Source organism: Fringilla coelebs (genome assembly GCF_963513975.1).
Source record: "Fringilla coelebs genome assembly, chromosome: 1".
In the NCBI taxonomy this organism is placed as follows: domain Eukaryota; kingdom Metazoa; phylum Chordata; class Aves; order Passeriformes; family Fringillidae; genus Fringilla; species Fringilla coelebs.
Genome location: NC_140028.1, coordinates 139,807,867 through 139,820,621, shown reverse-complemented (window position 1 = coordinate 139,820,621; position 12,755 = coordinate 139,807,867). Strand labels below are relative to the sequence as shown.

The following is a 12,755-nucleotide window of genomic DNA, read 5'->3' as shown; positions in this document are numbered from 1 at the left end:
GATGACATCCATCTAACCAGCTGCTGCCTAATCTGACTTCACGCTGAATATTGTCTTATCTGACTAATTTGAAATACAGTAAATATTAATGACTGTTCATCTGTTATTTAAAATAAACAGAAAGTAGTGAGAGAGTGATGCTCACATTTCATGCTTCTGCTGTAACTGGCTTCTTGTCATCTGTGACTGACAGCTTTTCTTCTAGGGTACTTTCTTTGTGAAAAATCGATGTTGTTTTAATTTTCTCTTTTTTCCCGCAGGCTTTATTACTCTAGTTTTCAGTAGGGTCAGAAATAGTGAGATGTCTCATGTGGTCTAAGTTTAAAACTGAAAAATCAAGATCTTAGTTTCCTTGTCAATCTTATGAAAATTACCTTTCAGGTGAATTAGATGTGGTCAAGAAATGAAAAATAAAAAAAATAGCAAAAATAGTGCATTATAGATTTAGAATCATAGAATCAAAGAATAGGTTGAAAAAAGCCTCTAAGATCATCAGTCCAACTGTTAACCCAGCACATCCAAAGCCACCGCAGAACTCTGTCCCTAAGTGTCACATACACACTTTTAAATGCCTCCAGGGATGGTGACACAATCACTCCTCTGGGCAGCCTGTTCTCATGCTTGATAACCCTTTCTGTAAAGAAATCTTTCCTAAGATCCAATCTAAAGCTTCTCTGTCCTAACTTGAGGCCATTTCCTTCTGTTCTAGCACTTGTTAGTGGAGGAAGAGACGGACCCCCGCTTTGCTACAGCTGCCTTTCAGGTGGTGGCAGTGAGTGATGAGGTCTCCCCTGAGCCTCCTTTTCTCCAGGCTAAACACCACCCCCAGTTCCCTCAGCTTCTCCTCTTAAGTCTTGTGCTCCAGACCCTTCACCAGCTCTGTTCCATTTTTCTGGACGCATTCCAACACCTCAGTGTCCTTCTTGTGGCGAGGGGCCCAGAACTGGAAGCAGGACTTAAGATTCACCAATGCTGAGTTCAGGGAACAATCACTGCCCTGGTCCTGCTGGCCACGCTGTTGCTGACACAGGCCAGGATGTCAGTGGCCTTCTTGGCCGCTTGGGCACAGGCTGGGTCATATTCAGCACCCCCAGGTCCCTTTCCTCCAGGCATTTTTCCAGCCACTCTTTCCCCAGGCTGGAGTGTTGCAGGGGTTGCTGTGACCCAAGTGCAGCATTCTGCACTTTGTCCTGTTGAACTTCAGACCACTGGCCTCAGTTCACTGATCCAGCCTGTCCAGATCCCTCAGCAGAGCCCTCCTGCCCTCCAGCATCTCAGCACTCTTGCCCAGCTTCGTGTTCCATGCAAACTGACTGAAGGTGCCCTCAGTCTCCTCATCCAGATCATTGACAACAATATTAAACAGATAATAGAGACAATACGGAGCCCTGGGGAGCACCACTGGTGCTGGGTGCCAGCTGGGTGTAACTCCATTTACCGCCACTGTGCCTGGGCCTTGCTGCTCAGCCAGTCTTTTACCCAGCAAAGAGCATGCCTATCCAAGCCATGAACAGCCAGATTCTCCGGGAGAATGCTGTGGGAAATGGTGTCAAAGGCTTTAGTAAAGTCTAGGCAGAACATCCACAGCCTCTCCCTCATCCAGTGAGCGGTCACCTTGTCATAGAGTGAGATCAGCTTGGTCAAGCAGGACCTGCTTTTTATCAACTGCTGCTGGCTGGACCTGATTCCCTGGTTGTCCTGGATGTACTGGGCAATGGCACTCAAGATCACCTGCTCCATGACCTTTCCCAGCTCTGAGGTCAGGCTGACAGGCATGTAGTTTCCTGGATCTTTCGGAACCTCCCTGGTTAGCCATGGCTGCTAATGAATGATGGAAAAGGGCTTGCTGAGCACTGCCCCCAGCTCCCTTGGTACTCTTGGCTGGATCCCATCTGGCTCCATAGACTTGAGTGCGTCTAAGTGGTGTAGCAGGTTGCTTCTTTTGGGTTATGGTGGTTTCATTCTCCTTCTCTCCTCCCCTGAGTCTTCCAGCTCAGGGACTGGGTACCTGTAGAACTGCTCTTTAATATTAGATTGTGGCAAAGAAGGCATTAAGTTCATTGGCCATTTCCTCATCCTTTGTCACTGTGCTTCCCTATGCATACAGTAAGGAATGGAGATGCTCCTGAGCCTTCACTTTGTTGCTAATGTAGGGAAACATTTTTATTGTCTTTCATGGCAATAGCCAGATTTAAGTTCCAGAGCCAGTTTGGCTTTGGAACTTCAAATTTTCTCACTGCATAACCTCATGACATCCTTGTAGTCCTCCTTCCTGACCTATCTCTTCTTCCAAAGGTCATAAGCTCTCCTTCTTTCCCCCTGAGTTCCAGTCAAAGCTCTCTGTTTAGTCAGGCCCATCTTTCTCCCCAGTGACTTGTCTTTCAGCATGTGGGGCTATCCTGCTCCTGTGCCTTTACAGTTTCTTTCTTAAAGAATGTCCAGCCTTCCTGGACTCCTTTGTCCTTCAGTACTGCTTCCCAAGGGACTCTTGTCACCCAGCTTCCTAAACATGCCAAAGTCTGCCCTCTGGAAGTCCAGGGTCACAGTTCTGCTGCCTGTGACAGTTCTTCCTCTTTCATACTTCAAGAATCAAAAGCTGTCATTTTGTGAACTCAGTGCCCAAGATTACCTGCAACCATCACATCACCCATCAGTCCCTCTCTGTTTACAGATAACAGGACCAACAGGCACCTTCCCTAGGTGACTTCCTCACCAGCTGTGTCAGGAAGGTCACCTGCAGGTGGCTCCTGGACTATTTCTCTGCTGTATTTCCAGAAGACATCTGGTAAGTTGAGATGAGAACAAGGGCCAGCAACTGTGAGTCTTCTGTCAGCTGCTTATAAAATATTTCCTCTGCAACTTGATTCTAGTTAGGTGGTCTGTGACAGATTCCCACCAGGATATCCACCCTGTTGGCCTTCTCCCTGATTCTTCCCCATAAACACTCAGCTCTAGCATCACCATCATTTAGCTCTATGCAATCAAAACTGTTCCTAACAAATACAGGCCTACCTGACTTCTCCTTTCTTGTCTGTCCCTTCTGAAGAGTTTGTGTTCAACCCTTGCAGTTGTGTGTTATGCTTCCACGATGGCAAATATGGCAGCTTTCTTCCTGCACCAATGCCTTTTGTCACCTCTTGTTTTTATATTCAAGTAGAGCCATAACTTTTGCAGGAATGGAAATGGTTTCAGAAGTCTTTCCTCGACTGGTTTCTGAAGCATAAGATAGAATTCATGACCAAAAGTTGGAAAGAGGTAGTGCAGAACAGGATGATGGTTATGGTTATTCCTAGTGGTCAGAAAAAAGATTTACACAGCCTCTTGAACTTAGATCTGCTGTATGCTATACATATTAAAGAGATGGTTGAAAAGGTTACTATAAAATTAAAAATGCTTTAGTTGTCCCTGTGCTGATCATATTTAAAATGAGTTATGGAAAGTTTTCATTATGTAGTTTTCTACTTCATTTGCTAGTACCTTGGGGGGGGGGGGGGGGAACCCCAAAACCAAAAAAAAACCTCACAAAACCAAAGAAATTCCACAGAATTGTTTCCTGAAAAGAAAATTGAGGTGGCAATAACTCTACCATTTGTCTTTCATTGCTTTCATTCTGGTTTTATTGAGAGCAAGATCAAACATGAAGTGTTCGTGCTTGAGAGGACTACAGTGTTCCACAGTCTGTCACGTTTCAGGTCAATTTGTTCATTAAGGGCTGTTTCAATTTTTAAAATATTGTCAACTTTAAACATTACTGTTAAACTGCCTTGGGTTCTCCTCTACAGACCTTGCTTTACTGACTTACTTTGTTAGTACTTTGGCATGTTCAGGCAGACTACATTGATTTCTTTGTTTTGAATATTGTTAATCTTGTTGCTCATTTTTCATCAAAAATCACTTTCATAAATCTGTCAGCTGTCAGAAATAGAAGTCAGCTTTGAAAACTTTTTAAATATTGCAATGCATTTTCATTAAAACAAGTTGACAGCAGAGAACATATTTCTTTTCTTGACACCATCACAGTGCTTTGATGAATGACACCGGCCAGTGTTTTTTTCACTTTATGACATTATTGAGGCACAATACCAGTGTTGCAGATGCAGACTGAGACTCCCAACTCTTCCCTATCAGCTCCTGCACCTGTTTGCTCCACAGACAAGTGATGGAGCATTGGCACTGCTGTTTGCTCACAGGCATGGGCTGATTTGCATTGGGGGAAACAGATGCAGACAGTGGTGTAATAGTTTGTCTTCTCAGAATGACAGTGATGCTCTGAATTATTACAAATGTTGATGTTTGCTGCCACAAAACAATTCACTGAACTTCAGTTCTGTACGTGTAAAAATATGTTCAGTTACTGAAGTATAATGAATTCATTTTTCCTCCTCCTTCCATGCTCCATCAGAAGTTAGATGTACTGAATACAGGCACCTAACTCAGATGCAAATGAACTAAATAACCTGAGCATTGCCTTTGGCCTGATGTCTTGGAGTTGGAATTTAGGCATCTGAACAGCTACATGCGGATTACAGAACAGGGAAATAAAATTTCCCCCCCGCCCCCTGTTATACATCTTAAAAGAATAACAGCTGACATCTACTAATTAGTAAAAATGTAATACTTTAGTCCTTCCAAATGATAAAGTGGTGGTTTAGTAAGCAAATAAACTCTGTAATAAACTATTTAAATCTTTGGATATGGAGCCTTCCTTGCTTAGCTAGCTTGCAAGTTAAAGGTTTGTGACTGTAGGCAGCAGGGTCCAACCTGAGCAGGGTAGGTCTTCAGGGCATTTCTGTCTAGCCCTCTGCATCCTGGCTCTGTTCCCTTAATTCCCATTCTCAGTCTTCTGAGTGGCCATCAAATGCAGAAAAGTGAGGGTGTTTGCTGATAATGTGAAGGTTTGTTCTGTAAAGGTGTTACAGAGCTGGTGTATGATGCTTGCTGGTGCAAAGATCAGGATAATCATCTTGATGTACCCATTCATTCCCTTCCCCATCCCCTTCCTTTTTATGGCCTCCAAAAAGCAACTGTATTTTCATCTGCCAAAATAAAAAAAAAATGGCCTGTTATGTGTACACTCACTTTACTTTTATTGGGAAGTAAAGTGCTTGTTTAGCCCCTCTGAATGTATTGCATCCATCTTATGGAAAGGGCAGTGTTTCCTTCAGATTTCCATAGGACCTCCTAGTTACTGTATGGATATTGAATCCAGGTTAAACAAATACTTGAAACTGTTCTTACCTGTTCTTAATAATTTCCAAATGTAACAGCTTGGTGATGTGGAGCTCAGATAGGCTCCTTTTAAATCACTCCAAAAGTTGATAGGTACTTGTTGATGCATTCAGTGAATTTATGTTTTGGTAACTTGAAGAGATTAACACATTAATCTTCTGCTTCATTTTAGTAAACACTTCATGATTCTCATACCCTGAAATTGAAAACCTGTTGCAAATTGGAACCTAGCTTGTCTTTGCTCATGCTGTTTAGATCAGCATTTGGATTGGACTCATAAAATGTAGCAGCTGCATCTCATGCTTTGATCAAACAAAAAAATACCTTTAGGCTTACTGATTTTGCTTCAAGTTTCTCTGTTATAATCCTAAAATTGTACCATAGAAATCATAATGTGAAAAAATTGTCCCTTTAAAAAGTTCTAGTTATATTAATTTCTAAAATGCAGCCTGAATTTTTTAGTAACTTGTCCTTTCTGTTTGTTTTCAAGTTTCTTTTCATCACTACTTATTTTCTTAATTCTACTGCTAGAGAGCTGGTTTTACTGAGAGACGGAAGTGGAAAAGCATACGGTTTTTTCTTGCTGTTGAGGGAATTATTCTTGGAGCCATGACAAAATTAATAACAAGAAAAAAAATTTTTTTTGGTTTAATTTCTGTTTCATTATGTGTTTAGTTCAGTAGATAAATCAATAGCAACATCTGTAACACAGTGAATTAATTTAATAGAAAAAGTTTGGAAGGAGTAAATTAGTGACATGGCAATGAGCTTCAGTGTAGATGGAATTAGGACAGAACCTATATATTTTTTTAAAATCAAAACTTTTTAGATGATAGATGGTGAAAGAAAGTAGAACGTCTCCAGATTTTAAAGAAGAGAATTCCAGTACAGCATATAAGCAGAATACACAGAAATCCCAGTGATCTAACTGTGAGAGGAGAGAGGATGCACATATTTCTCATCTGGGAGTCAGCAGGACAACTGGAGGACCTCTGGGGAAAAACTGATTTTCCACTCCTGTAGCTGGCTGTGTTTTGACTGTCACAAACATCATGTATGACTTTGGGCAGGTCTGTTTTGAAGAAATTGTTGTTATGGTGCACCTTGGTAATGAGGAGAAGGAATGTGGCACAGCCAGCTCAGATTTTGTTATACAATCCAACTGCTGGCAAGCAGGAGCAGAGTCTGAGTTGATAAAGGAGCAAACACAGAGGAAGACTTTGCAATTGGTTGCTCCTCTTACATCCTGACGTTTTTATGAATTTGATCTTGTGGGGAGCGTCGACGTGTTTTCTATCTCATATGTTTGTTAGAATAAGTGGTGGAATTTGGGTGATCCATATGGTATTTCTCACTTGGATTTCTGAAAGATGTTTGACAAGCTCTGTCCCCAAAAACTCTAAAGACTTAACAGCTATGGAATAAGGGAGAAGTTTGTCTATAGCTAAAAAAAAAAAAAAAAGAAAAAAGGCGGAAATTAAGTGGAAGGGTGAATATCAAGGTTTTATTGTCAACAGTAGAAGGTCACCAGCATTTTTTTTTGGAGGTGACTGAGACTTGTGCTCTTAGACAGAACTATAAATGAGCTGTAGAGGGAAGCAAGAGATGCCAACATTGAGGGATGATCCTAAACTGTTTGGAGTAGGAGGGAAGGCATCTGTCACAGTGTTTCATGTCTGGTGATCAGAAGACTGTGTGATGGGCATTACAGTGATAGATGAAATGAGCTCAGTTAAATGTTGTGGGGTTTGTAGGGGGTTATTTCTCCCCTTTTCAAGTTTATATCCAAAGTAATGAGCTTTGAGATAGCTGTTGGAACTAAGGACAGATATCTTGTGCTTACAGTTTATAACTTAACAAAAATATCTCTGTGATCCATAGCAGAGGGCCGGGTAATTTTTTTTCTTTTTATATCACAAAATTTAATGATTTGTAATGGTAACTTCTTTGTATAGGTTGTCAGTAGAAAAAAAAATATTTGTTAATCATATTTAGCTATATTTAGCTTTCTGTATTGGCATCAGTAGATGAATCTGTAGGTTATAAGTTTATTTTTAAAAAACATAAATCTTACTTTCTGTTTTTCTAAGATTGTAATGCTGATCTGGCTATAACTAGGTGTTTTGCATGTTTAAGTAAAGATGTTATTTGTTGCTTGATTTACAGTATAGAATGATATTCATCACTCTTTCATTGAGTGACTTGTTTATATAACACTTTTAAATTTATGTTGATGTTTACAGTGGTGTGGATTTTTTAATAGCTATTTTAATGTTTTTTCCCCTACTTTTACTACATTGTAATTCTTATTGATAAGATGGAGAGATACTTCTACCATGTAGTGATGTAGCAGCCTGGAAATGGATTTACAGTGTGTAAATATGAGCATTTGTTTGTATTCTGTCCGTAATGTGATAGAGTACTTCTTCATCTAGACTATTTATAGTGAGGTCTAAGTGAATAATAAAAGACCAGAGTAATTCAGTTTCCTTTTTTTTTAATTGAGGAAGATCTGAAATAGTCTAGGCAATTATATTGAAATAGTGTGTTTGTGACCCAGTAAGAAGTACCTCCCTGTCCTCCCTGTCCATTTAAAACCCAGTATATTTGCCCTAACCCTGGCAGTTTTTAAAGCCAGGTTGGGTAATGCCTTGAGCAATCTGACCTAGTGAGAAATGTCTCTGCACATGGCGGGGTGAGTTGGGACTAGATGATCTTTAAGATCCATTCAAACCCCTTAACATTCTGTGATGTTATGGTTTGGAATATGTCTAATTTGTAGTATTCAAAACAATTCTTAATATTAGTAATTAAACAAATGATATTAAAACATTTTCAGATATGTTTGCCTTAATCAGATACTCACAAATGTTGCAGTAACCCATCAGTGTGTGATGTCCCTTCCTGACACTTGACTGTGACTAGTGTAAGGCTTCTCTCTGTGTGACACCCCCTGTTTTTGGGTGACAGGATTGTCTCTGGATCCTGCTGGAGAAGCAGCTTTGCTTTGGCCCCCCTGAGCCGTGCTTGGTGGAGCCGCTCTGGGTATCGGCCACCGAGGGAGCGTAAGCAGATTAGTGAGTGGAGCTCAAGTCAGCTTCTGCAAAAGCTTTGTGTCCAGAGGCTGTCAGAGCTCCAGTTTAAAGAAGTGTCTTGGGTGCCTAAATCCCTTGATTTTGACAGACTCCAGACATCTTACCCAGTGCTGAGAAGTTGTTTCTCAGAAATGATTAAATGGTAGGAGCATGCTTGTTATCTCATGTCTGGTTCTCTCTCACACCCCTCTCTGGTAGCAAGCCCGGCCTCGGCCATCTCAGTGGCTCCTCTTGCTCCCCTTTGTCCCTGTTGGCAAAGGAGCCCCAGGAGTCTATTTAAAACTGGGGGATGGAATAAAGCAGTTTTCATTTACAGCATGCAATTAAGTGGGGGTTGATGCAGGTCCTGGCTAAGGGCTGCTGTTGCTCTGGGCCTTCTCTGTTGGCTTTCCAGTCAGGTTACCTGTGTTCTGTTTTACTTGAGCTCAGGCCAAAATGAAATGGCATCCAGCTGACCTAGTTGATATTTAATCTCCTTTGGTGCTTCAGCCTCTGTGTGTTCCAGGATTGGATTCCTCTGGTTTGTCTTGTCAAATAAACATCAGCATTTAAGGATGTTAGGTGGGTAAGAGCATTAGGTGAATTACCTGCTTCTCCCTGTTAGCAGTCTGGCAGTTCACACAGGTAGTGCCAGCACTGTCACAGGTACTGTACACTCAATTAAACTGGGAAAATTGTATTTTCCATTGAGCGGCTACAGCTGTGTTGAAACTTAAATGTGTTGAGCTCCTTAGGTTAAATATTTCACTAAGTCTACTTAAATAAATTTTTTTTTGGCATGAATCATTGCTTCAGATGTTTTCAGCAGCACCTGAAATGGGTACATGAAAAAAGAAATATAGACTATAATAGATTTACAAATTATTAAATGGATATTAGTTTATAATATTCTTTCCCCTTTAAAATTTTAATAATGGCATATCTTTATGTGATGATAATGAGCCCTGAAAGTAAATCAGTATTTAAACTAAGGTTATAGTATCCTCATTTTTGTTTTCAGTAGACATTGGGAACTAGTATAGTTTTTAGCTGCATTTGTATGTTTCTCAAAAACATGGTGCAAAGTTAAGTGGTATGGAGATTTAATCTCAAATATACACTGAGTGTATTTTTTTCCTTCTGTGTTTTAGTGTTTGCCCATTTAAGGGAATATACATTATACACCTGTATATTCTGCATCTCTAGATCTGTGGTTTCTTATGTTTTTATAAGCATTTGGTAAATTTTATACTGTAGACATCATATGTGCAGTTCAGTGCATACCATGCATTAAATGTTTTTGTATAGATTGTTCGCTTTTCAGCCTAAAACATTAAGGGCTTTGAGATCTCTTACTTAAAGATTTTGAGTGGGAACTGGGTACTGAGATGACCCAGTGTAAGATGTGATTTGTTATGGCACTGAATATTGCACATTACTATAGCAATTGGCAAAATTTCCCTCACTCCATTTATTCCATAGGAAATCTCTTGTTGATAAGAACAGCTTTTATTCAAAGGAAAAGTTCTGCATGGTTCTTTGCATTGTTTTTGTGATAAAGGTTGATTGGTAGGTCCTAATTTGATCTTTCATGTTGAGTGCATTCATATATTTGAAGAATGTTGGCTAAAGCTGAGATCCTACCATTGCAGGGGCATATCTGCCCTGAGGATGCTACCCTGAAGAACAGATCCTAATCTGAAATTTATTTATGTTTGCTTGTCTGTGTACACATGCAGGAGAATGTTGCATCTAACTTGAGTAGAGACAGCTTCAATCCTACTAGTGTTTGTGAGAGGTTACTTGTTTAAAATTCACCTGCAACTGTATCTTGGTTGAGTAAGGACCTGTAGTATTTACATACAGGCTTTTTTTATTCTTTTGCAAAAGACTTTAGAAAGGTCCTGGGCATTATTTTCAGATCCTTTGGGGTTGTAATAATAGGTAACGTGTAGAAATTGTATGAAAATAGATGATCTATATTTTTAGGCAAGCCTACAGGATCTTTATAAAAGGCTCTTTTTCACAGCATATTTACTACTGGCAGGTGAGCATAAGCTCGGTGCTCTCCCAGCTGCTCTGCAGCCCCTGGTTTGACACCTGGGGGTGCCACTGCCAGGGAGGGGCAGCAGTCAGGGCCGGGCAGCTGCTCCGCCTGCTTCTGACTTCTGCATCCTGGAGTTGCCCATGATGAATATTCCCTTTTGGATCTCTGCCTGTGTGTAATTATTGGGAGAAACTATTTGAGAGTGGGCCACAGACAGGTACAGGGCATTGTGGCCAGCTGCCTAATTATTGTCATTAGGAAACATTTGGAAGTTGCTGGTGTGCACTTTTAGAAACCTAACAGTGAGGGAATCTCTGTAGATTTTGATGGATTTGTCCATTGTATTAAAAGATGATTAAAGTTATTAGATGTGCAGTGTTGAAGCATTAATTTTCTAAACATATTTATCAAGAAGATGTAATAATTGTAGCCTACTTGATAATATTATACACATCACACTCCTTTTAGGCGATTTTTTCCCTGCAACTGTGCCATATTTTAATTAACATATTTGAAGACAGGTATGAAAACTTGTGCATTTATAATTGCATCTTCAATATCAATAGTATGTGTTTTCAAAAAGGTATCTTTACCATACAAAAAGGGCCTAGAATTAGGGTAAGTTATAATGATCCTCAGGAAAATATTGGGGTTCTATGTGAAGCAGATGGCATTCCTTTTCAGTGGGGAAAGAAAGAAGCAGGCTGGATGAAAAGGAACTCTCCTCTCCTCTGTGGACTCAGGACTTTGCTATGAAATGATTCAGAATGAACAGGGTGCTTTCCTCAGAGGTACACTCAGAATAACCCACTCATCTCTCTCCATGAATTCTTTGAGCCCACAAAAATCCCTTTGTCCATTTAGCTTTTAAAAACACATCTTTCTTTGTGATAGCTGTATTTGCTATTCCATTTGCCTTCCTGTTTCTTAGTCAAATGAAGAACATGGAGACACGAGCTACCTCTTGTGTTCAATCTGCTTAATTACACTCAGGGGCTTTTTTTTTTTTTTTTAATTTTCTTTTTTTCTCCTTTTTATTTCTTTCCTTCCCCACAACAGGCTGGGCAATTATTAGATTTTATTAAGATTTCAAATAATTTTCTGAAATATTAAAAATAGTCCTATATTTTTTTTGCTATTATGCAGAGAGGTAGATGAGGCAATATTTCTACCTGTGAGATACATTTTTGAAGACCTTGTTATGGAAGAGCTGATCTTCATTTTGCATTGATGAAAATTAGTATATGTTAAAGATATCAAAGATACGAATTTACAAAGCTGGTTTTTTTTGAACTTTCTATTAAAATGTTGCAAAATCTGTAACTTCTTCAGATACATGTAGGTCACTATAAATGAAGATGGATAAAATAACCATAGGTGCAGTTTTATGACATACATTTTTTAGTGTTTGTTCAATAGACAATACAGAAAGTGTATTGCAAATGCCACCAAATGACTGTGACTATTGGATCATTTTTTTTCCTAGGTGTTTGGGAAATCTTTGTTATATTTAAAAACTGTTTATGGAGAATGTGGCCAGCTAATTTGTAATAGTACTGTATCTGTTTTGTCTTAAAGGATTCAAACATGATTATCTTCTTTAAAAGGAACACATAATGCTACAGCTTTTATAACATATTATAGTATGATCTAAGCTATCAAAATCATGTCATTGCTTGGAAGCTCAGAGTACTCTTTTCAGGAAGATGTTACAGCCTACAGTTCTTTGGCCTTCTTAATTTGTGGACTAGACATTTTCTTTTATTAATTTCTGAATTGCATTTTTCTAATTCCAACTATTCCAACTTATTCCAACTATTGTAGACATATCAGATATATGAAAATATTTTTATTCTGAAATTAGGAAAAAAATAATTAAAATTTTTATCATTTTTGGAGGACAAAGATGACTAATTCTGATTTGGGGTGATAACAGTATAATTGCAAAAGTAATTTCATAATGTGTTTATCTTCTTAATCAGACAGCTTAAAAACTAAAAATACTGCTTTATTTCTATATTAGTTGACAGCAGAACAGCAAGGTACCAGGAGCATGACTGGTGTCAAGTGGAAGTTTATTACTTGAATTCCAACACTGTACTTGATCCAAACCAGTAGAGCTGCAGATCTGTAAAACTGTCTAAATAAATATCTGAGAGCATGGTGGTGTGACAAAGAACTTCCTGCAACTGCAGAGTAGCACATAAGAGACAGAGTGAAATATTCTCCTGTTTGTGTAAATGTTGGATGTGGGGACTTCTGTCCAACTTTTGTACATCCAGATGTGTGTAAACGAGGATAGGCTCTCTGGAACTCTGGAACTGAGTTTCTTTCAGTGGATATCTACTATCAGCTGTAAATGAGAATGCAAAGTCTTAACAATGTATGGAAAATACAACAAGTAT

The 12,755-nt window shown here is 39.3% G+C and overlaps 1 protein-coding gene across 11 annotated transcripts in view; it reads left to right on the top strand.

Annotated features, from left to right (window-relative positions):
• Positions 1-12,755, top strand: part of PARD3 (par-3 family cell polarity regulator) — a 443,962-nt gene that overhangs the window by 65,738 nt on the left and 365,469 nt on the right. The gene's annotated exons all lie outside the window — the stretch shown is intronic.